Source organism: Miniopterus schreibersii, assembly GCF_964146895.1.
Source record: "Miniopterus schreibersii genome assembly, chromosome: 10".
Lineage (NCBI taxonomy): Eukaryota > Metazoa > Chordata > Mammalia > Chiroptera > Miniopteridae > Miniopterus > Miniopterus schreibersii.
Window position 1 is genome coordinate 75803388 of NC_138110.1, and position 23115 is coordinate 75826502.

A 23115-nucleotide genomic window follows, 5' to 3' on the forward strand; every position below is an offset into this window, starting at 1 on the left:
GGGGGAGCTGGACTCAAGTAGTCGCTAGGCCTGAGCAAAGGGAAAGGGGGTAAAAACCGTGAGCCTGGGGTTTTCTGTGGCAATCGGGGGGGGGTGTGTGGCAGGTGAAAAGGCGAGATCTGCGCGGGCTCTGAACAGCAGCACGTGTGGGACCTTGAAAGGCAAACAACGGCCAGGCGGTGCTGGTGGAATCCGAGAAACAAACCGTGTTTTGCCAAAGCCGCCCCGAGTCGCCTTTTCCCGAGGCTGGCCGCAGACGCGCGTGGGGAAGCGGCCACGCGAAGGCTCCTGCCCCGCGCCGGGGAGCAGGGCCCTGCTGACGGGCTTACAGGTACATGGAAGCCTGTGGTTTGCGAACCGTCCTCGCTGTGGCACCACCAAGAGCCGTTTGCACAGTGGGTGCAGGTGCCCGTCACCCTGCCCGAGTGAGCTGGTGATGACACGGGGACGCGCCCGGAGAAGGCGCCCTGTCTCTGTGATGAACGGGAAAATGCCACTCTGTGAACTTGTCACAGGTTAGTTTCGTCACGTTTTTGTTTGCTTTGTTTTCCTTTGGATGGAAGGATTTTTAGGAGGGTGAGATCAATCACAATGGCCAGGGAATGATCGAATGGACTTTTATATCTATTATAAAATGAAATAATCTTCCCCAGTGCAATCCTACCACTATTCTTTGTCAGGAGCAGGCGAGACAAGCTGGACTGAAAGCGGTCCTGTGCCTTCCCTTTGAGTACAAGGCACCCTCCCGAGCTGGATCGTTTCGTTCAGACTTAGAAAGCTCCTGCCGAGGGCTCCGCGAGGTCACTCTGGGATGCCCACCTGGGGACTCTGACAGTCCACTTCAACCATGGCCCTGCTTCCTCAGCTGCAAAATGATGAAGTGATGGGACGAGAGCATTTCAAAGGTTCCCTTGAACAACGCAACCCTTCAAGTCCATAAGCACTGTGAGGGGAGCAATATAATGCAGAACAACAGTTCTTTGTGAGAGGAATGGGCCATAAAGCCATAATTTTGGGCCAGCCTAACAGCCAAACGACAGCTTGATTATCACTTCAACAAAAATATCAGTCAGTTTCCTTAGATGTACTGCACGCAGCTTTCCCCCTATCTCTGAGGGTCCAAGCTCCGTGTCTTATACCTTTATATTCCAGAGCCTCTAAGAATGCTTGGCACATAGTAAGTGCTCAGGACTCACTCACCAAATGAAACTTTGCTATTATCTGGCACATAGGAGGTGCTTTATAAAACTTCAAATGTTTCAAATGAACCAGAATAGGGTGGAAAAATGGCTAGGTGGCTAGAAACGACCTCCATCCTGGACCATGAGCTCAGAACAGAAATAACATTTAGAGATGGTGTTGTCCTCTGATACGCTCGAACCCTCTTCTTTGCCTCCTTCAGAGTTTGGGTTTCTTGCTGTTTTCCGCCTGTTGAAACTGATGTGCCCTGGCATCTTCCACGCTGTTCTCTGGCATCAGTGCGCCAGACCCACTGCAGCTGCAATCCTCGGTCATGCATTGATGTTCACTCTTTGAAGACTTCGAGTCCTTCTTTCTGATACTTTCCTAATTGCTTTCTCCTGGGGTCGGTGCATCTGTGAGCCACCCGTCTGCACACGTGAGCTCGCATCATCTTCAGACGTCATGGCTGCCTCCCCTTTCCCAGGCCTCGGCGTAGCCTGCGAGTGTGTGAGCCTGCGCAGGGTTTCTCTGAGAGGGTTGCTCCATCCTAGGGATGGAGAAGAGCCAGGGGGAAATGTGTCTGTTCAGGTGGGTGACGGTATGGCTGACCACTGCGAGGCTAAGGCCAGGTGTTCAACCAACAGCAATTCTATGAGTTTGGCATTTAAAAAGCATTTGAGCATCAGCTAGAAACACCAGAGTGGCACTGAAAGGTAAGACCATCTGACAAAAGCTATATTTCTAGCTTTCCCTTGCCCGTTGTGAGGGGAAAGCTAGCAGATAAATTAAGAAATGCCTTAGTTGGTTTGGCTTAGTTGTTGGAGCATCATTCCATGGACTGAAGGGTCCCGGGTTCGGTTCCAATAAAGGGTGTGTGCCTCGGTTGCAGGCTTGATCCCCGGCCCCAGTCGGGGCGAGTTTGGGAGGCAATCGGTCTATGTGTCTCTCTGACATCAATGTCCCTCCCTCCCTCCCTCCCTCCCTCCCTCCCTCCCTCCCTCCCTCCCTCCCTCTCTCTCTCTCTCTCTTATTCTCTGTCTCTCTCCCTCCCTTCCACTCTCTCTGAAGAGCAATGGAAAAAATATCCTCAGGGGAGGATTAAAAAAAAAAAGAAGAAAAGAAATAATAAATAATGAAACAACAGGGGAAAATATCAACAAGCCAACCTACTAGATCCTTCCAGTTAACTTCTGTGTTGCAAAACAAGCAAAAAGACTTCTAATACCACAAATGCACATAAAGTTGACAAATAAGATGAAAGCTAACCGAAAGCAGCTGAGACATGGGTGTGCAGTGGATTCTTGGGGTATTGGTATTTGCTTGTCCTTTTTAGCAGGATGAAGTAGTACGTTGTCTACCACCCAACTGATGCGAAGGAAACCGGTCACCACGCCTTTCTGATAAACAAGAATATGTCATTTCATATTCACCATTATTAAGCAGACATAAATGTGCGATAAAAGTTACACCAAAAAAGAGAAATGCAATTAATTAGCAACCAAATACCATTTAATGGGATACCATGTCATGGTGTCAGTGGAAAAAAGCTTACAAATTTATTGGACAAAATTCATCAGTTTTGTTCGTGCTGGTGCAAATCGTGAAAATTGCTTAATGCTTTTCCTTTAAAACATACATTTTGGGGAGTGTATTTTTTGGACATGAAAGTAGCTTGTTCACAAAACTTTCCAAATATGTCAGAGTATTAGCATCCAAGGAATAAAAGAATGTGCACCTCTTAGTAACCAGCTATTATAACCATCAAATGTAATCACGCTGAGCTGTGGCTGCGGTCACATTTTTTAGTGTATGTGTCAGCATAACTATAAGGGTAAGTGGTCTCTTGGCTGAAAAATTAGGCGCATTACTTCTAAAACATGTAATATTTATAATTAATCTACATTTGGGTTCATATCAAGATGTTGACAGGGCAATAACATTGTTGCATTTACGGTCAGTTCAAAGTTGTGACCGACGCTCCTCTCAGCCTGGCCATGAGAGGGCACTGCCCATGTTTCTCTCCTTTACCTGCCAAAGCTTCTAAATGCCGGTGTGTTTCCCCCCACCCTGTGTGCTGAATTTGGGTCGGTGGGCCCAAGTAATCTGGCCATTCTGCTAGTGAGACAAAGGCCACAGATTCACTGGCCCATTAGCCCATGTAGTACACACAGTTGAACTCTTTGTCACTAGCACATTCAAAATCCTCACCCCTGTCTGGGTAAATGTGCCCTTACTCTCAACAACAAGGGGGAGGCATGAGCTAGTGATTGTTAAAGACTCCACGTGCTACTGGAGGACAGTGTGATTGGCTGTTTCTGCTGCTGGGGGTTGGGAATGTTTGCTGCAGTAGAGCAAACAGCACATGCCCAAGGCGTTTGCACCTGGTATGGATTGTTAGTTATCTGTGTATTACTTATTTCAGTGAATAAATGAGATGTTAGGAGCCCAAACACAGCTTTGTCACTTTGTGAAGCTGTGGCCATCTCTCTGTTGTGGCCACCGTTTGGGATTTCACCACATGGGGACAAAGCAGGGCGTGCCTTCCTGTCTGTCTTGCAACTCAGATTCTATCCATGTTACCCAGAAGGCCTTGCTCTGAGGAAGGGAAGTGGAGCCCGACCCGGGAAATCATTAATCATGGAAATGAAAAAATAGGAAATTGTTTTCTGGCAATGAGAAGGACCATGTAAGACCAAACTAACTGCCTTAGAAAACACTAGAGGAATTCATTTTTTAACTCCAGACAAGATGAACTTCGCAATTCTGCAGGCAGGTTCTTGATGTACCATGGCCAATGGGGCTGAGAGGTCTAGGGGCACACTGAATATACAGAAGACGTGTGTCACTGTAAAGAGTTCTACCTGGAAGATTGCTTGGGATTCTAGTGACTTAAAAAATAGAATGAAACTGTTTTCAATCACAGTCTTCATCAAAGCTATATCACAATTATATCCCCACAACTGCATCTGATTCTCTGTTTACTATATTTATGTCCTTATGTGCATATATTCTGATTTAATGTTCAGTCAACACTGAATGTTGAGACTTTACTAATCCAGTGCTTTTCAAAGTGGTAAGGGATAAGTTTTTCAAAATTTCCAATCTCCTGTGTATCGATGTGCGGTCCTGCTGTGCATAACCAGTGTCCAGCTTACCCCACATGCTTTCTCCATGAGGTTGGCAGTACCTGAACTAGTCAGTATTCATTTCAGTGATGAGTCCAGTGACAGTGCACTCAGATGGTGCAGCAATGTCAAGTTGCAATAAAAATCTCTAAATGCATCTTACTCTTAATTGCTTACTTTCCCGCGAACCGTTAGCAGGCCCATAATATACTAGCACTGGTCATAGACAACACTTGCGGTAGCATCGTACCATTTATGGGCTGCTTGATGTCCTGCAAGTGTCGGGGGAGAATACTGGGAGATCCTAAGATGTCACTGGGCAGAGGATGCCCTATTCAAAGCCATCTATTCAGGGTGTTTTATAAGTAGACAGGAGCTTTCCAGGACTGTCTATGTAAGAAAGTTGGGCAATACCGAAAGTCTTCTAGAAGTTTCTCAGGAATCACAGACAGGTATAGGGTAATAGAGTATGACAGAGAAGTGGTAAACTGAACAATGCCCATTTAAAAGACATAACACGTAATTCTAGATAAACCTTCTGATTTTCAAAATAAATAAATACACAAAACCCCAAGTCTTCACATGAGAGCTCCTAATTGCTTAACTATTATTGACTAGCAACTAATTTAAATCATTCAAAACCCCTGTGCCAGGCAAAAAAAGAAAAAAAAAATTCATGAATAGGCAGCTTGTGTGTGACCCCTGAAAACTCTCCTGAGGTTTCTATTGATGAAACATATTCTAGCAAGTTCCATGGAATGCTGGAATGTCAACTTATTTGAAGGTAATTCAAAACATAGTTTTATATTAACATGAGTAGAAAAATGTAGGACAAAGTATATAGTGAAAATTTCAGATATTCTTAAGGGACATAAGACTTCAAATAAGTATTGAGGTTATAGGTGATCTAGTGGCTTCAGTCTGGGCCCCCCAAAACTTGGGGCATTATTCTCCTCTCCCTGCAGGGCTTCTTTGGAGAAATATACTGAGAAGGATTATGTTTCTAATTTTGTGAAAGGACCCTTAAAGTACTGAGCCTACTTAGTGAAATGCAGTTTTTATTTAGTTAAAACACCTACATGGCTTTAAATACATTAATTATCTGAGATAGTTCATGTCAGAATCAAAGCAAGAGTACACGCTTTTGAGGAACTTCCTAGCAAAATAAATATCTGCTTAATTCTGTTATTTCAGATACTTTTGATCTAATTTTGTTGGGAATGTGCATTCACATGAGGTGCTCTATTCTGATGTGCAGTGATACCTGGCTTTCTGAGGAAACTTGACTATGTTAAAAATTGATATTTTTAACTGGAAACTTTGACAGATGTGCTTACATTTCTCCCTAGGACCTTAGCTAAATGCCTTTGTGGCTGCCAGTTGACTGAGTCAGAGATGAAAGCCTGTACCAGGCACGCACTGGGCTAATGGCTGTGGGGCTGTAAACACACACTTTAGGTCCTTTCCAGTGTCCCTCTTGTCAGCATGCCGCCAGTCCATCCTGGCCTCTTGAGTACAAAGGAAAAAATCTTCTTGCGTCTGAAATGGAAACGGAAGGAAATTTTGGATGCGTCAGTCACAATCCGGGGAACGTGAACTAAGTTTCCCCGAGCGGAGAATGCCCACGCTAGCAGCCGGGAGGGAGCGAATCTGTACGGAGGTTCGCTTGTCGGGCCAGTGGGAGCCCGAACCAGGCGCTTATCCCCAAAGGCTGCAGATGGAGCAAAAACTGCCTGGAGAGATCGGGGTGGGCTTACAGTCTGTCTTAGTTTGGGATCCTCCAGAAGCAAACCCTGCAACAAAGACTTGAATGAAAGTGGCTCATCTGGGCTGTGAAATAAATACCAGTAGGGGTGTGGGGGAGTGACCCAGGACAGGAAAGTAGGCCCATCAGAGGTGCATCTTGTAGCTGGTTACAACTGTGAGCATCTAGAGCTAAACCGCTTTGGGAAACTCAGGGAGGCATCGCAGAGCCTGGGCCTCAGGGCTATTCCGCCTGAGGGGCAGGGACCTGGAGAACCTGCTGGCCCAGTGGCTGGAAAGCTCTCAGGAAAGGAATGCAGGCCCTAGAAGAAATCCAGAAGTCAGAAGAGGCGCTTTGGAGGCTAAAGGCAGGGGAACAAGGGAGGTGGGCAACCAGTAGCATCAGCTTCCAGACTTTCTGAGGTCCTAAAACTAACAGTGACCCGAACGCGTATGGAAATGCAGCCATCACTGTTAACTGTGCACTCCTACAGAAAGTCTATAGCTTCTCTGCATGTTCCAGTTGCAAATTTCTGGATATGTTCATTGATAGCTTTCTTCCATCACCCCCTTCTCCTCTTCCTTCGATTTTGTTGTCGTTTGTTGGTTTGCTTCCTGTGCCCCTGATTTTATGGTGTCCTGGGTATAGTCTTGGTTTCCATCTCCCATAGTTAGTTGATCACTGTTTAACAGGTAAAGTGGGAGTAGGCACAAAGAGGACACCGCAGGTCTCAACTGGAAATTAAAAGTGAAAGTCACTTCCCCGGGGGGCTCTGACACAACTCAATGTGATGACGGGAGGGCTTTACTAATGATGACCAGAGTCTCCACTGAGTGGGGGCCTACTCTTTGCCAGGCCTGTACATTAATTTCCCCAGTTGTCATAGGAACTGCCTGTCTTGAAACCACCCCTTGTCCCTTGATCACATTGGCCTATAGCAAAAGCAGATGATAGTATTGAGAGCTTACATGCACCAGGCACTGCTCTGAGCATTTTGGGTGTAACTCACCCTTGTCCATGCACAACCTTCTGGAGTCAGGACTATGACTAAATTTATCTTGCAGATGAGTAAACTCAAGTGCCTGGAGGTTAAGCTACACGAAGCCAACACACGCCGGCATCTGGATCTGAACTCATGACCTCTGTCATGAGAAGCTGCCCTCCTACCCATTGCACAATCATGTTGCCAGCTGCCCGTGGCCCAGCTGAGTCACTGGCTGATGAGGAGAGAAATTGCAAATATGATTTTATTGGCTATAAGTCACATAGGTCTCCTGGCAACAGGGCCCCGTTGATGTCACTGCAATCTCCCCATTTAATATCAGAGAGAACATCACATTTGCAGACATATCCTCAGCAGGCAATTTGCCCAGAAAATAGGGAGCAGATTTCTGGGTCTGGGATGGGAATGAGAAGGAGCTGCTCTCATTTGGAAGGTGAGAGGCTTAGGGAATTGATCCCGAGCCGTGTGAAACAGAACACCTTTTAACACCCTGGCTTTGTTGATCTGGCATCCCGGGTGGAAGGGGGGCCGGTGGGGGCCCTGGCCATGATTTTTTTTTTCCTTTCACTTGAATAGTGGTCTAGCTGCAGGAGTCCTGGTTCCTTGTAGTTTGGAGGAAGTTGGGCAGCATTTAAGTGAAAGAACTGTGCAAGCTCAGATGGAAAGGGATCCTGGGTCTGTAACAGTGAAACAGCCTCCTCCAGGCCTGAGCTTTACAGTGAAGGTGTGTGCATGTCTTTATCATCAAAATTCTAAAGATCAATTGCAGGAGAAGGAAACGTGATCGATGCAGTGTTGTCACATACCCCACAGTTTTCACAGGACATGAGAGCTTTCTCTTCCTGGCAGCAGTTTCCAACCAAGGTCAGGTTTATCCAGCTTCGTTTCCTTGTGACGTTCTAGCCCGTGAACTTGGAAGGGTCCTTTTCATTCCTTCCCCCTCAACCTGCCTCAAGCAACAGCTTTATGCTGGAGCACACACTACTTAGAGGGTTGATTTAAAATTCCCAGAAAATGAGTTTCTCTCAGGTCTTGTGTGAGCAAAGAACTTCCATGTGTGTCGGTGATCATTCCAACGCTAAGCCCCTCACAGTGAGTGGGCCCAGAGAACGACAGTGCTTCCTGAGCACTGAAACGCACATGCTCACGAGCCATCCTGAGCGTGCGGGATTTTGGTGCATTTCCTTTTTATTGAGCAACACAGTGGTCCCTGGGAATCGCTGCTTCGCATACGCTGAGCCACAGCTTGAAGAAAGGGAAACACAGCTGAAGTCATGCTTTAGCCTTTAAACTCCACTGAGGCACAGTCCCCGCGACACACACTTAGCAGTCTGTGTGGACGCTCACGAGATGCTGTTCCTTTGAATGGAAGCATTTTAAGACTCAGATAATTTACCAACTCAACACTCTACAGAGGCCATTTAAAGCAATTTGTTCTAAATTTGTTATCATTAGTGTGCAAGGCAGCTGTAGGAAATCATACAACTGCAAAACATTTCAAAAATATGTTCTGATGCTGATATCTGGGCTGTTTGATCCGGAAACAAAGGGAAATCATAGTCCTGTTGGCTATAGCCTTAAAAAGCATAGATTTTTGCTTTTCTTAATAATCAGTTTTAGTCCAAGTTATTTTATTCCAGTGACACTGGTACTCACTAGTGACTTGGGGCTCATAATAAGAGCCACAGCGCTGGGTTGGAAGCACACGTCCAGGGTTAGCGAGGATTGCATAACTGCCTCCCTTCACGTCCGGAATGGCCTCTGAAAGTCAGTGTGCTGGAAGCCAGGCTATCGTAACAAAGGAAGAAGGAAATCTGCTCATCGGCAGGGGTGAGTGAGTAGTGGAATATGAATGCGTGAAAGGAATTGGGGCTGTGTAGTTCCAAAAGCAAAAGTCACATGATCTTTGATGTAAAACAATTACCGGGAACTCTGTGGCACAGCTCAGTATTTTGGATGATAAAGTCGAATGACCTTACTGAAGGAATGTGAGTTTTGCGGGGTTCAGAACTCAGTCCAACTTCATGGGTTTTGAAGTTTTGAACCAACCTTAAACTTTGCACGGTGCCAGGTTTGGATCTGCGTTTCAAAAATTCGTGACGAAAGGACGGTGGGTTTCTGGGAAAGGAGCAGCAGCAGATCAGATAAGCAGCACCGGCGCACGGGATGCTCCAGGCCTGGAGAGCCCTCCTCTCCCCCTCTCGCCGGTCCTCTCCACTTTCTCTCCACGCTCCCAAATGCGCACCAGATGCACGCGTGCAGTGTTCGGGTTTGTTCTGGTGCGGGGCTTTTGTTCCTCTTAGCTCTACTCTCTGATTGTAGAGCGCCCAGAGTCATGGGGTGACAGGTTACCTGTGCGATCTTAGGGAGCTGCTCATAGAGATTTAGGACCTAACAGCCATTCCGCCGAGCCCCTGAAATTGTCTTCATCATTACTCATCTGCGTTAAAGACTGAAAGAATAAAAGTATCCCCAGTAGATATGGTGGGGGAAGGTCCTCTTGGCAGGTGAATGCATAGAGCAAATTTGTCTCATGGTTGATGAGCTAACGGCACATCTGGAAACCCTGAGGATCTAGGGTCTGGGGATCTGGGGAATTGGGCAAAGGTGAGCTTGTTTGGGCAGCAGAGGAAGGAGGAAAAGACCTGGAGCAAGAAGTCTATAAAAACTGGTGGGAGGGACCCCACCAGTGGGAGACCAGGCACTGGGGACAATGCAAGGACAGCAAAATCCTGGCATTCAGAGACTAATTGGGAGCCAGCTGGTAGGATGGTTCTAAGAGTAATGAAGCTTCACCCAAGAATTCTCCTATACCATTCCTTATTAATATTTGTAGACAGGTTGACCAGTTGGTTCTTTACCTGGCTGCCCGTGTGTGTGTGGATCCCTCTGGATATTTACTCTGCTACTTCTTACATTTCTACAGTGGAGAGTCAGGTCCCTGATGATAAGAACTGCATTTCACTTTCTTGGGTGTTCACGAGACCCGCCCCTCACACATGTGGGGCCATGGGGAGTACAAATGAGAGTCCACGCCCATGGGCGCAGTATTTAGAAGTTGTAGATCAATCTGGCAAGGTGCTAATGAAAACAATTTCTATTCTTTCACATTGAAAAATATATTTCCATACTAATAAAATAGAAAAATATATGTAAACTATGGTTAGGTGACCGAAAGTCAGCAAAATATCAAAGATGACTGAGCTTGATTACTGTGCACATGCAGGTGATATTAAGATGTGTAATACAACAAAGACATGCACAATTCATAAATTATAAGGTCCTTTTTAAAATTTCCTTGCCTTTATTTCAGCAAAATCACTATTTCTATTTTTTAAAGTCAAAAATTTTATAGATCTTGTGTCCTATAGAAAATGATTCTAAATTTGCGAACTTTCCCCAGTCACTGGGAGTTTTCAATAGGTTTCTAAAAATAATTTCTATTTTGAGAGACTTTCTTTTGCTAAGGCCAAGCAAATACATTTTCAGCACAATATTGCAAGGCTGTCACCTATAATGTGCTATTATTATTAAAATATTTAGCGTTATATAGATTGTTGTCACTTATATAACATTTTTCACTTCTTTTAGAGAAATATCTAGGTACATGCAGTGAAGATACATGGTTCTCAGGCTCTTTCAAGTTTTTCAGTGCTAGAATATTGTGAAGAAAACAGACAAACAAAGAAGCCATCTGTTGTTCCATTTACTTATATCTTTCTTCAAGCAACACTACAGAGTTCGCAAAATACTCTCTGTAGAAGTGTCTTTTATCTATACTTAAATCTTCTCCTTTATAGTTGCAAATACTTTGGTTTCCTTGTTCTAATTTCTCTGTTTGTTTCTGGAAGGTTACTTTGTTACATAGTCCACATGCACTTTTATTTGATCTAAAATGAAAAGAAAATAAATCTTTGTAAAGTAAAATAGCCCAACTTGGATCTGTTTTTGTTAGCTATTATTAACATTAATAGTAACCACAATTTATAGCAAATAACTCTAGATATGAAAATTCAAAATTAATCTCATTTTCTTTCAGAGGCCACAATTCACTATTTACTTGGGCACCTTCCGCTTTTCAGTGAGCTTTTCTGATATATTTTCTGTCATGTCTAAATTTAACTTGATTTCTTTATCAGCATTCAGCTAGCATATCCCTTGTGTGACCAAGAGAAGCCAGAAAGTCGGAATTGATAGTTTTTCATCAAGATGCTCTATTTTGGGGCAAATCCAAAAACGTCACGTACAATTTTGAATTGTTCCAAAGAATGTCCTTGCTGTTGGCCCAGCTGAGACCATGCCTCATAGGAACAAACTCAAAACATGTGCCACGTACGGCACGAGGACCGCGTCTGGTTTGCAGCCAAATTTATGGCCTCGCATCTTTTCCTTTCCCAACCATGTCAGCACCATTATCATAGGTTTGCCCTGTACAATCTCTTAAGTTGTGTGAATAAAGCTGACACTTAAAATTTAATTTCATAAAAATTTAGCTAAATCCTTTGAAATATTTTTATAAAATATAACTAGTTGCAATTCTAGCATCGAATATAATGCTGACTTACAATTATTTTTTGTATGTACAACTTTAAATGTCATAATTCTTTTTTTAACACTGCACAGTGTTCCTCAGCTGCTACATGCAACTGCTGGGATGGTGCCTGTTTAATTCACATATACCTCTGGAAAGAGCAGCTGAAATGCCAGGGAAACAAGGAAACAGATGCCCACTCCATGGCATTCATTCTGAGGAAGGATTCCACAGATTAATGATTTTTTTTCCCCTCCAGTCAAATGCTTCTGCTACTCAAAGTCTCTCTACTACTGATTAGTGTGTATTTATGACTTTGGCAGCCACACAATTCAAAAGCCTCCATGGTATTTGGGCGCAGACACCTTTTGTTTCAAGTACTTAGGCAAAAGATGTGAGGTCATCTGTTGTATAGTCTGGCTCCAATCTGATTGCCAGAATTGTTTGGCTTGGGCCAGCTGGCTAGACTGATGACCCATGAGTTTCTCTGTTGATTCATAATTTAAGTCCAAGATAGTGTCTCTTTTAGAAAGAAGATCTCATGCTCTTCTTCTAGGCCATGTGTTAGAACCAGATGATAATGTTTTTTCCCCCTTTTTTCTTGTATTTATAAGGGACAGTACCTGATACATATTAGGTGCTAATAAATATTTGTTAAATAGATGATAATAAGAATAATATGAATTCTACCCCAAAGTGCACATGGAATATTTTCTGGGGCAGACCACATGTTAGGACACAAAATAAATCTCAATAAATTTAAGAAGATAGAAATCATATCAAGTATCTTCTCTGACCATAATGTTATGAAACTTGAAATCAATCACAGGATGAAAACTGAGAAGTGCACAAAGACATGGATGCTAAATATCATGTTACTAAGGAATGAGATCAAAGAAGAGATCAAAAGATACCTTGAAATAAATGAAAATGAAAGCACAGCAACCCAAAATGTGTGGGCCACAGGGAAAGCAGTGCTAAGAGGGAAATTCATAGCATTACAGGAATATCTCAAGAAATAAGAAAAAGCTCAAATAAGCAATATAACTTTATACTTAAGGGAACTTGAAAAAACAACAACAAACAAAGCTGAGACTGAATAGAAGGAAGGGAATAATAAAGATCAGAGCGGAAATAAATGAAATAGAGTCTTAAAAAAAAAAATACTACATATCAATGAAACCAAGAGCTGGTTCTTTGAAAAGATAAACAGGATTCACAAACCTTTAACCAGACTCATTAAGAAAAAAAGAGAGAGGACCCAAATAAGTAAAATCAGAAATGAAAGAGGAAAAGCAACAACTGACATCAAAGAAATACAAAGGATTGTAAGAAAATATTATGAACAACTATATGCCAACAAATTGGACAATCTGGAAGAAATGGATAAATTTGTAGAAACATACAACCTTCCAAAACCAAATCTTGAAAAATCAGGGAGCCTGAATAGATATATTTCAACCAGTGAAATTGAAGCAGTAATCAAAACACTCCCAAGAAACAACAGGCCTAGACCAGATGGCTTTACAGGGTAATTTTCCCAAACATTCAAAGAAGAACTAATACCCTTCTCAAACGATTCCAAAAAATTCAAGATTAGGGAAGACCCCCAAGCTCATTTTATGAGGCCAGCATTATCCTACTTCCAAAACCAGATAAAGACACAACAAAGAAAGAAAATTATAGGCCAATATCCCTGATGAACATAGATGCTAAAATTCTCAACAACATATTAGCAGACTGAATCCAGCAATACAATTAAAAAGGTCATACAACATGATCAAGTGGGATTTATTCCAGGATGTAACAGTGGTACAATATCCACAAAACGATAAACATGATACACCACATAAAGAAATTGAAGAATAAAAAAACACATGATCATATAAAGAGATGCAGAAAAAACATTCAATAAAGTCCAGCACCCACTTATGATAAAAACTCTCAGCAAAGTTGGAATAGAGGGAACATACCTGAGTGTAACAAAGGCCATATATGACAAGTGCACAGCCAACATTATACTCAAGGGCCTAAAACTACAAGTGTTCCCATTAGATCAGAAACAAGACAGAGATATCCACTTTCACTACTCTTATTCAACACAGTACTGGAAGTCCTAGCCATAGCAATAAGACAAGAAGAAGAAATAAAAGGCATCTAAATTAGAAAGGAAGAAGTAAAACTGTCATTATTTTTCAGATGACATCATATTGTATGTAGAGAAACCTAAAGATTCCACCAAAAACAACAAACAAAAACAAAAACAAACTACTGAACTGATAAATGAATTCAGTAAAGTAGCAGGATACAAAATTAACATCCAGGAGTGGATGTCATTTTTATAAACCAATAATAAACTGTAAGAAAGAGAAACTAAAACAACAACAGCAACAACAATCCCATTCACAGTTGCTTCAAAAAGAACAAAATACCTAGGATTAAATTTAACCAAGTATGTAAAAGACCTGTATTCAGAAAATTATAAGACATTGAAGAAAGAAATTGAAGAAGATACAAGTAAGTGGAAGCATATACCATGTTCATGGATAGGAAGAATTAACATCATTAAAATGTTCGTACTACCCAAAGCAATCTATAGTTTCAACACAATTCCTATCAAAATATCAATGGAGTATTTCACAGAACTAGAACAAATGTTTCAAAACTTTTTATGGAACCACAAAAGACCCTGAGTAGCAATAGCAATCTTAAGCAAGAAGAAAAAAATTGGAATAATAAAACTATACTACAAGGCCATAGTAAGCAAAACAGCATGGTACTGGCATAAAAACAAACATAGATCAATGGAACAGAATAGAGCCCAGAAATAAATCCATGCTTTTATAGTCAATTAGTATTTGACAAAGGAGGTAAAACATACAATGAATTAAACATAGTCTATTCAATAAATGGTGTTGGGAAAATTGGACAGATATGTGCAAAAAATGAAACTAGACCACCTTTTTACACCACACACAAGAATAAACTCACAATGGATTAGACTTAAATGTTGGAGTCAAAACCAAAACCTAGACGAAAACATAGGCAGTAAAATCTCAGACATTTCTCATAGCAACATTTTTTCTGATATATCTCCTTGTGCAAAGGAAACAAAAGAAAAAAGAAACAAATGGGACTACATCAAAGTAAAGAGGTTTTGCACAGCAATGGGAGACATCAACAAAATGAAAAGACAAACCACTGAATGGGTGACCATATTCACCAATGATGCATCCAATAAGGGGTTAATATCCAAAATTTATAAAGAACTTCTAAAACTCAACACTGAAAACAAACACTCCAATTAAAAAATGGGCAAAAGACCTGAATAGACACTTCTCCGAAGAGGACATACCGATGGCGAATAGACCGTCTGAAAGGATGCTCAGCATCACTAGTCATCAGAGAGATGCAAATTAAAACCACAATGAGATATCAGCTCACACCTGTCAGAATGGCTATTATCAATAAATCAACAAACAAAGTGTTGGCAAAGATGTGGAGAAAAGGGAACCCTCGTGCACTGTTGGTGGGAATGCAGACGGGTGCAGCCACTGTGGGAAGCAGTATGGAGTTGCCTCAAAAAATTAAAAATGGAACTGCCTTATGATCCAGCTATTCCACTTCTGGGAATTTATCCAAAGAAACCCAAAACACTGATTTGAAAAAATGTATGTCCCCTTATGTTCATTGCAGTGTTATTTATAATAGCCAAGATTTGGAAGCAGCCCAAGTGTCCATCAGTAGATGAGTGGATAAAAAACTGTGGTACATTTACACAATGGAAACTACTCTGCCTTAAAGAGGAAGCAGATATTATCCTTTGTGACAGCCTGAATGGACCTGGAGAGCATTATACTAAGTGAAGTACGTCAGTCAGAGAAATAAAGACCATATGACGTCACTCATATTTGGACTTTAATGAACAATCTGAACTACCAAGCAAAATAGAGACAGACTCATAGATAGAGAGCAAGTGGACAGCTCTGTTGGCGGGATGGAGGAATAATTACTTTTTCTCTCTCCACTTAATCTGCTTCAATAAATTTAATTTTCTCCAGTTTTTTTTAGCAAACTCCACACACCTGCATATATTTTATCTTCTTTACTTCCAAGCTCCTAGGAGTCACAACATAATACTGCATCCAAGGATGAGGAGAAGCGTTTGTGCTTGCACCATCTAGATGGTTCTTCTCTTAGATCTTCAGTCCTCACAGTGTGGTCTGTGGACCAGCAGCATCAGTGTCCCTGGGAGCTGGTTAGAAATGCAGAACCTTAGGATACATCTCAGACCTACTGAACCAGAATCTACACGTTAGCAAAATATCCAGTGGATTCATGTGCACGTTGCATTTTGCAAAGCTCTGTATTAGCTAAAGGATCCCAGCAGGTGGGGACTTATTCTTTATAGTTTTCCACACAAATCATAATTGTATAGTTGATTGACCTGCTACAAGATGAGGAAACAGTCTTCAAGAAGAAGATAATACCTGTGTTTTCCAAAGGTTTCACTGAAATAGATATTGACCATCAATGCATAACACTCATTCTGGCTCATTCTGGCTTGTTGAAGTCTATTCCCATTGAGTTACTGGGGAAACATCTCTTTTGGGCAGTCCCACAACCTGGCACCAATTCCCCATTTGAATGTACAGGCAAGTCTGTGGTAAATCCGTTGGTGGGGAAAGTTGCTACCCAGGCCCCAGTGGTGTGATATTGGTGCCTGGGTGGACTCCTCCAGGATAACCCTGCCCAAGCTCTGGAATGATTGATGGAGTCCATCTGGGTTGAGTCACATCTGATTTGCATTAACTGAATATAACTTAGATCTCTGGAAACAAAGGAATTAATTTAGAAAAAATGTTGTGATACCATGGATGAACTTTACATACTTTTTAATTCAAGTACTTATATCACTAAATACAACGTAAAGCTTTGATTTTGATTTTTCCACTTATCTTTTCTACTTTAAGCAGGGATTCCCAAGCCTGAGCAAGCATCAGACTCCCCCAGTGGGGAGGGGGTTGTTAACACAGATTCCTGGCTCCATCCTTAGAGTTCCTGATCTGTAGGTTGGGATGGGGCCCAAGAATGTGCACTTTCAACAAATGCTGCATGGAGCAAATGCTGCTGCTTCAGGCCCACCCTTTGAGGCCCGCTGCCCCAAGGATTAGCAAACTAGTAGCCAGTGGTGGTAGTGGGCAAATTCTTTGTCTCTCTCTCTCTCTCTCTCTCTTTCTCTCTCTCTCTCTCTCTCTCTCTCTTTTTAAAAAATTGCTACTGATGTTTCCCCTGCAGTGGTCTGTACCTGGCTTGCTGGTTGTCTTCTCCAGTTGTAAAGCTGCTGAAGTCCAGACGGGACAGAGGCTCTGGGAATGCAGCTGTCCTCAGGCTCTCTCTGTGGTTATTTTGCTTCTGTTTCTAATTTACAAGACTTTCTTGCCATGTGGGACCCTGCACAGCCAAACTGAGGTGTGGTTCAGGAGAGACCATGGACCTGTGTCAGATGGGAGCCACATCCATGTTAGGGATTCACAGACATGGGGAGTGATCTGGGTCTCAGAGACGAGAGGACAGTAGAGAGGCCTTGCTTCCTTCCTGGTCCACCCCAAGTAAGATACTTTGCTCCTGGCACACTTTCTGTCTCCAGAACAAACCCCCCTGCCCCACGCCTTTCCCTTCCCCCTCTTTTTCCCCCCAGCGAGTTACCTTTGCCTTTCTCTCTCCTAAGCTCCAAGGGTTCTTTTTTTAACTTCTGTAACTTGTTTCCTGAGTCCATGCAGCTCAGCTGGCTCATTCCTACCACCTCTGTAACTTACTAAATAAATTTTCTTTTATAATTTAAAAAAAAAACAAAAAAGAGTAAATTTTTGCCCCTAAAGCCTGGTCTCATGAATATTTAGATTTTTGCCCTGAAACTTCTAGGAGAGTTGAGTTGGAGAAACAAATGAGATAGAAACCCATGACACACTTCATTTCAAGGTTTTTTAATGAGTCTGGTCCCTGGTTCAGAACTCTAAGCTACACCCCCAACGGCCAACCCCAAATCATGCCTGTGCTGTGTCCCTGCCAGTTTTGGAGCACCAATACTAACGCAAATTGGGGTGAAGGGTGGGTCTGATATCATTTACAGGGTCATTTGGGAACTAGCCTAGGATGAGGTCTTTAAACTGATGGCAAAGTCAAAGCCAGTATCTTTTGAAAGATCAATTCAAAATGGATCTAGAAAAAATACTCCTATTAACTCAGAAAAATTTGAAAGGATGAGTGATGCCTCCTCAGTAACACAAGAGAGCTAAGTTAGTAGGAATGGAAGGGTCATGTGGTTTCTTCTGACTGCTTTCCACAGGCTCAGAGCTTCGGAGGGGGGCTCCGTCAGGAGGACCTTGAACGTGGGTGGTGAATCCCTAAAAGTCTTGCATAGAAAACATTGTCAGGGTCCTACCCGTAGCCCCTCAGCATGGCTAACATTGACTAAGGAAGACAAATTAGACAAAATCGGTAAACTTGGCATTTCACAGAGAGGGCAGTCTCCATCCCAAAGGTCCAGAGCACCACAAATTGGGGGAGGCAGGAAGCTTTGTAGGATAAAGAGTGAAGAACAAGGGAGAGAAACAGAAAATAAACACGGAAAGGGAAACGGGAATAGAGCCCGAGCTGGCCTGGCGTTGGGGGATTAGCTGAGCGGACGCGCTGTGCTTCTGGGCAAGCAGAGCATTTACAGACAACCAAAAGCTGTCTTAAGTGTTGGTTTGCTGATGTGGCACCTGAGGCAGGGGTAGCTCCGTGTTGGGCCTACTAATTTATTTCACCAACAGCGACCATTTCCATGCACTCTGTTGCAACCTGAAACTGCCAGCACCCCCTTGGCTTAACCCAAGCTCTTTCTCTCATAGCTAAAGCCAGGTGTGGTGAGCCAGAAGAACTGGGAAAGGACACCTCCACCCTCCAGCCTCTCCTCCCAGAGCAGCCGCAGGCAGTGACGGACAGGAGCTGGGGTCTCCCACCTCTGAGCCCTCACCTTGGGAGGGGATCAGTCTAAAACACTGCCCAAAGTTTCCCAGTGGCATTAAGTTCTAGTTGCCCACTGGCTGTGTTACCTTCCCTGTGTCACTTCCTTAACTCATCAGTGGCCTAGTTCCCAGCTGGCTGAGCTCAGACTCAGAAAAGAGGCCCCAACCAACTCTGTTGGCTATTTAATTATTTTCATTTTTTTGTCTTGAGAGCAGAGGCAACAGGGTAGGAAAAGCCAGGAATCTAAGATCAGATTGCTCTTCTGGAACCCAGGCTCGTTCCGACAGCAAGCTCTTCCTTGAAACCAATGCATAAGGAACTTATCGGGCCCAGGGTTGCCTGCCGTTGGTGTTCTCTACACCACAGTGACTTGCACACGAAGACAAAGGAGGGTGGTCATTCTAATGCTTCATGCCTCTGGCCTTATGGGTATATTATCTACACTTGAAGTTTTCTGTTGGTGGGGGGAAATCATCTGACACCTGCCTAATAAGGATGATATAAGACTTTTAACGTTATTGAGTGAAAACTGATTAGACATTTTCAGGATTTCCGTAATTTCCAATTACTTCGTCAATAAAGACCTTCTTAAATGTTTAGCATTTCTAATATCCTCCTCACAAGAATATAAATCACTTGTTACAAAAAAACAAAACTCCCAAAATATTTTCAGAGGTTTCATAAGGTCATTGGTTGCCTTGGAATTCTGTACCGCCCACTGCTGGATAAAATCAGAGGGCTATTGGCTGGGCTTGGAGATCATGTCAACGCTGCAGCTTTTCACCGTAATAATATTTATCGCAATGGGTGAGGTTCTACAAGTAAAATTAGCAGTACTTTCAACTATCAGATCATAGGAGCCAGAAAGAAAATGTTTTCTCAGGTAAAATCTATGGTAAGGATAGGCAAAACTGGCATCAGGCCAACCATGTCAAAGCACGCATCGAACTTTTGAGGTCAGGCAAAATTGAACACACGTTTGAAGAAGTTAATTCTCCTTAATTTTGAAACCCATGTGTATTTCAGGGAAAATTCAATTCGTGTGTTTCTAATTCATTTACACTCAACTCATCCAAATATTATTTTGAAAGAATTACTTCATTTTCATATCCAGGAAATATTATGAATTCCCTTAACAAGATTCCTGAAGGCTTAAAAAAAAGGTCTTCAAAGTTGTGTTTGCCCATACCACTAAACAGGACTTATAAACGGAGGTGGGAAACACATGCAGTTCCAAAACCAGGTCTCCCGTGTTTCTGTGGGCTGTGTTTTGCTATGTTACAGCCATTGATCACCAGCCAAATAGTTATTTCACGCCTCCCTCCACCATTTTAATAATATGTTCCTCAGTGACCTGTTACACTCAGCATAGAAGGAGTTAGTTGGCCCATAGATTTAGTTTTCCTTAGGAATATATAAACACTTGATATATATAGATGAAGGTATGGATTAAATTAATGGGAAAGCTGATAGAGACCATGATTTTCATAGTTCTATAAGAAGAACCCGGAGGTGCTCAATCTTGCTAAGCAAGAGAAACCCTGGGAGAGAACCGACAAAGGAAGTGGGCAATTTTACATAATTAATTTAATTTGTGAAGAGACATAGTGGATGGGAATAGTCATAATTGTTACATATAATTTCTGGGATGAGAAACAAAAGCACTTTTATTAGATCAAAGGCTGGAAATCCAGTAGATAAAATGTTTGTCTAAAACATGGAAGAAAAGGGGATTATTCTTTGATGTTTGTGTTTCTAAAATTTGCCAATAATTATAAGGCTCCAAGTCAAAATGTGTTCACAACTCCTGATGAGGTCAGTGTGTGGTGAGAAAAGGTCCATCAGTTTCTGAAAATAAAGAAAGCCTTTCTTTGCTTGACTTTCTATTTACAATTATTATTATTTATCTTTATTGTTGAAAATATTATAGATGTCCCCTTTTTCCCCCATTGACCCCTTCCACCCACCCCCACTCCCCACCCCAGGTCTTCATCACACTATTGTCTGTGTCCAAGGGTTATGCATAGATGCATATAAATTCTTTGGTTAATCTCTCCCCACCCACCCACTCACCCCCACCTTTCCTCTGAGATTCGTCAGTCTGATCCATGCTTCCATGTCACTGAATCTATTTTGTTCATCAGTTTATTATGTTCTTTAGATTCCACATATAAGTGAGATCATGTGATGTTTGGCTTTCTCTGCCTGGCTTATTTCACTTAGCATAATATTCTCCAGGTCCATCCATACTGTCCCAAAGGGTACAAGATCCTTCCTTTTTTACAGCTGCGTAGTATTCCATGACTGCCTTTTGACCCAGTGATCCCACTTCTAGGAATATATCCTAAGAATCCTGAAACACCAATCAGAAAGAATATCTGCACCCCTATGTTCATAGCAGCACTATTTACAATAGCCAAGATCTGGAAACAGCCCAAGGGCCCATCAGTAGGTGAGTGGATAAAAAAGCTGTGGGACATTTGCTTGAGATTTTGATTTATAACTAGCAAGGGAAACCGAATTTTCTGAGTTTCCCTTTCTGGGCAGCTTTCATGGGAGAGTGGGGACTGCCGAACAAAAGCAGCCAACCTCATCACAGATGGCAGAGCCAACCTCTAGGCCAGCCATCTTTTGCTAATGATGCATCTTAAATGGTGGTGGGACACACGCTTTGGGGGAAGATTTTTTTAGGGGTTTCCCTGAGATACATAGCGGGAGGGAGAATCGCAGGCTGTCTTTGCACGTCATTTGCAACAGGACAGGTTGTTACTGGGTTTCCCCGAGCTCTTTAATAAGAAAAGATGGCAGGTAGACAGCAGTAGCTAATAGCCAGGCTCCTGTCATAGGCCACAAGATGACAGCTAAGACCTCTAAATGGTCATCTTCTTGACCCCTTCTTCCATCCTTGTAGTAAATGCTAACTTAGTTTCATGTTTCTTTGTGGGGTGGTGGGGGCTCTAAAGGCGACTTTTCTTTAAAAAGGTCCGTGAAAGCACGTTTTGATATTGCCTCCCTATGTTAAATACCAGAGAAACTCACCAGGTCCACGCGGAAGGCCACGTTAAGTCTAAGTACCGAGGACAGATCTAGGTTGAGGGCAGTGTGTGTGGGGCGGAGAAGCAGACCTGGAAGAGCCACCCTCGGGTGTCTGCCTCCGCCAGGCTGCTCGGGGAAACCCCAGTCCAACAACCCAGGAAACGTGGAAGCCTGGAGAGGACAACCGTGCGCTTTCCTCTGTTCACCTCTAAAGCTTTTCTGAGTAGGATGTCGGGAACGTTTTCCAAATATCCATGTGACAGTAAGATTTACTGATCTCTGCTTCATTCTTGGCAGGGACAATTAATTATTGGCATACTAGGATAATTTATGAATTTCAAAGCCATACAGTGAGTATCTCTGGCAATCCTAGTAGAAATAAATAGGTGAAAAAACTGTCCTTAAAATGCTAACGTTAATTCACCCACAGAAATTTCTTTTCTTAATCCCATTTTTAAGTGTAGGAGACCATGACCTCCCTTTTTATGTGAGCCTTGCTTTCTTACATGGGTAATAATTAGAATTTTAAATGGTCACACCACTATCTTTCTTCAGATATGGTGAAATATAAAAGTTAACCTTGGTACTCTACAAAGACCAGCACACGGCCTGGAGCCCAGTAAACACTCAGGGAATGTTAGCTCTGCCTCACCTGCGTGAATGTACAAACTTTTGAGCTATATGGTATGACTGGTATTATGTTTCATGTGATTATGTGATGGTTTTGAAAGGTAATTCTGTGTTAATAATTTTGGTACTCAATTCAGTCTCCAAAATACCTTAATTCCAAATTCAAATTTAATCATAAACATGTGCCCTGCTTCGTGTTTAACATTATAAAGGAATATGTATATGATCATAGGTTTGTATTTTTGGAGCATGCTCTGGTGGCCATTACAATCAGAATAATTTCTGAACCTTTTTTGGTGCATCTGCTTCTGAGGGATTGATTGGGAAGTAATAAAATGCCCCTATAGATCTTTGTTTTATTTAGATTTGATTACCTTATTAAAATTGAGAATGTGATTTTTATTTTCTTCATAAACCTACGCAATTGTGCTTCACTGATGGCTATAAAAGAAGTAAAATGCAGATTTGATCCTGTGTCAGGTCCTGCTGCGCATGTGGCTTCCCCACGCAGACAGCTCCCGCCGAAACTCATGAGGGCTCTGGGCGAGGCGCCACATGCTGCAGGAGCGGTGGCTCAGTTTTGTCACAGTGCTCAGTGTGGCATCTGCAGCTGATGGACGAGTGAAGGGAGAGTGCCTTGAAGTCACTGAGCAGGTGATCCCTGATTTAGTGGTTAGGGTGCACTAATAATGCGTCCACCGTAGTGACTGACTTCTACTATTTTATACTGGAAAAGTTTTACAAACGTTTTAAAGAGTATTATCTATTTTTCATTTTGTTTGAAAATAGAAGAAAGATACAAAAACAGAGTAGAAGTAGGGCAGTGGGCGTGCAGGTGGTGTTCTCAGGC